This window comes from Lissotriton vulgaris, chromosome 3_1 (assembly GCF_964263255.1).
Source record: "Lissotriton vulgaris chromosome 3_1, aLisVul1.2, whole genome shotgun sequence".
Lineage (NCBI taxonomy): Eukaryota > Metazoa > Chordata > Amphibia > Caudata > Salamandridae > Lissotriton > Lissotriton vulgaris.
Genome location: NC_141689.1, coordinates 720,606,588 through 720,610,035, shown reverse-complemented (window position 1 = coordinate 720,610,035; position 3,448 = coordinate 720,606,588).

Below are 3,448 nucleotides of genomic sequence, written 5' to 3'. Positions count from 1 at the left end.
TTTGAAAGTGCATGCACTACTGCATGCATGTCAGTGAAAAGTAAGTAGTACTTTCGACAACTGTGGAAGAAAGAATGCGACAGTACCGGGCGTGTGTGGAAATATTGATAACTATATTCAACATAAGGTCTCTGTTGCCAGATACCTGAGAGCCTTGCTGGTCACTATAAATCCATTCACAACACTCAATGGGGTTGGTCTGGATGGAAGGTATAGTAGATAGAAAAGGAGAAATTGCTCTTTTTCTAGGTGTCCCCTCACTCACCAGGGTTGCCCCTTGGTGACATGCTTCATCATTGGGGCCATCCCAGTCCTCTACGGGCTGGGGCGAGCTGCGACTTGCGAATTACGTAGGAGCACTTACAAATGACTATGTGTGGTGCAGATGTGATAGTGGAGTGGACTACGTGATGTGTTAACTGTTAAGGGATCAATTTAGAAGCAGAGAGAGATCCAAGAAATGCAGTCACAGTCATAGAAAAAAACAATGGATACTGTTTCTGTATGTTGTTGTAGTTGTCCTGTTGAAATTGGTAAGTAAGTTGCATGCAGAAAAAAATTCCTCTTATTAGCGGCTCTCCTCCATTCCATCTGACGCTTTGTCCATCAATTTTGGTGACCAGAAGACACCCTGTCCACTGCCTGCCTGGCGGATGCTGAATTGCGGCTTGCTAATGTGAAGCCTGACTCCATCCGCTTGGGAACACACATCATAGGTCTCAATGACGATATTCCATGGAGCCAAGTCACTGGACAATAATAGGAATATAATACAAATAAAGGGCCTTTTTGTGTGTTTCATGAAAAGAAGGGACTAACAAACGTTGACCAACTGGGTGGTTTTTCCCTTATGGAGAAAAAAACAATGAAATCACAAAATGACCCTCAAAATGCCCCACAGAAATGTATAACCCACTGTTTCGAAATTATGCCAATAACTTTTCCCTTGTTTATCTGCCATTGCCTAGGCGATAAATAATAATAAAAAACCATAATAAGCGAAGGATATTGAACAAACATATTCTTAATTCGGAGGCACGCGGTGAAACTGAAAAGATTCTGGATGGCCCAATGTGTTTCAAATAGTGACGATCCATCAAACTGCGCAAGTACGAGGAACCAGCAAACCGGGACGAATGTGCTATGCGCATGCGCGCGTCCCAACGGAACACTTATCAACCGGGCATGCCCAGTAAGAGATACGCGTCAGGAGGAACCCGTGTCCGGGCGCACGATAGGCAGCGACACGGATACTCCTTATTTGGTCTGTCAAAAAACCCAGTAATTAACCAATGAGATGAGGCATGGTCATTGCATGTAACATTTAGACCGTGAACATATTCACGATAGGCTGTGATACGGATGTCCCTTATATGGTCCGCTGCCTATGTCCGCTAATTAACCAATCCAACAACACCTAAATGGCCAATATATACCACGATGTTGCTGGCTAACGCATTGATAGCAGAGCAGCACAGGGTGGTAGAAGGAGGCCAATTCAGGCGGATTTCGTGAGTATATTACAGGAAAACAACTCCCAGATATCCCGTTCTTAGCGTGGAGTTGAACTGTGAGTAAAAAGAGTAAAAACACTGAAATCCACTCTTTACCCTCACAGATTGTGGATCCACCTACCTACCTTGATGTTCTGGATATGCTCATGATGCAATATACAACAGTAATTACAAGTATGTCTTACAGAACAAATACAAAAACTATAAATGTGTTCTCTATGTTGTGTGTTATGTTTGTCCCCCCTTTTTTTACAGGTTTATTCGACTGTTTGGGGCTCCAGGTGACTGCACCTGTTTGAGCCAATCCTGTGTGATAACCAAACTCATTTGGGTTTTTCTTTTTTTCAGGGCATGCAATTGCATGAACCGACAAATACCGCTGTAGGCACATTGTTAGCCTCCGGGAGATCGTTATCACTTTTCAATAAAAAGTTTTGTAGATAATACTTTTTTATATAGAAATACGTGAGTAGGGTTGGGAAGTTGTGCCCCGTCCTGAAGAAGGAACACCGGTTCCGAAACATGTCGACGCACACCAGAGGTTTTGTCCCTAATTAAGACAACTGACCTCGCCTTTTTGCACACCTTTTTAATAGCACCAGCTAGGGGTTCTGAATAAAGTTTTTTCACACTACCCACTAGCCAGGTACTTTTTAATTTTTCACCACACCCTTCACTCACATATATCCCCTCACCTGCACTTTGACACACACCACACATAGTCAACCTTGTCAACGCTCCCGCGTAGTCGCAGGTCGCAGCGTGCCGCATCCCTTTAGCGGGGTGCGAAGACCCCGATGATGAAGCATGACACCAAGGGGCCTGTTGGTGTGTGAGGGGTATTTTACACAACACTGAGTGTCCCCCACCCTGTGGTGTACACTGGAAGTAGGATTCTCCTTGTTTAATTATCAGTGCCTGTGGAGTAGGAATCCTATCTCTTTACTCTACCTCCCCCCGTTGTTATTTCAGTCTTTAGGCAGCGCAGAGCTGCGGGAGCTTTTCTCCAGACTTACATCACACACATAGAGACACACACACACTCAGGTATAACAAAAGAAGCCAGCGGTCCACTCATAATGGAAGATGAACACGGCCTCACTTTTGCTGAAGACGAAATCGACAAGATCTTATCCGACACCAACCTTTTCGAAGGCCTGTGTAACCAGGAAACAGGCCCACAAACCAATGATTGGAATGAGTTGCTTAATCTGAGACGTAACCAAATAAAAGCAGCCCTCCACGGTTTGTTTATGACCCAGTACCTCCGTAACAAAATGGCACCACCTGGTCTGATTGTCAAAAATGAACCACTCATTTTTCAGAATGATTTGATTTTTAAGAAAGAATGGTCACTGATTTCATGGCACTGTTCAAGAGACTGGTTAGTACTCATAATTAAGACGGCCACTAGGATTACACAGGAACTCAAGATTGAAATTAACAAAATAGAGGTCCAACTAAAAACATACATCTCACCAGAAGAGTTAAAAACTAGACTCGAGGAACTAAACCAACAAATGACTGACTTCGAGTTCACTCTGAAACAGAGTAAGACTAATAAACTAACCAAAGATGTGGCGAAGTTCACCCCCGAAAATGCATATCCATACACTAAGGTGGATTATGTTTCCAAGAGCACCTATAGTGACGCGGATAGCGACACTTCGGATAATGGCTCATCAGGTTCGAACTCAAGCGGCAATAGGGGAAATAGACAACGCAGAGGAGGCTGGAGACAAAGGAGACAGCAGTTCCCTAGACAAAGGGGATGGCGCGGTTATCAACCACAAAATCAATTCCCGCAATTTATGGGCCCACCACAATTCAACCCTTTCCAGTTTGGACCACTATGGAATCAAGAATATAGCGATGGCTACTACGGTCAGCAACAACCATATGGAGGACCACAACAACCTTTTTTAGGGGCGCGC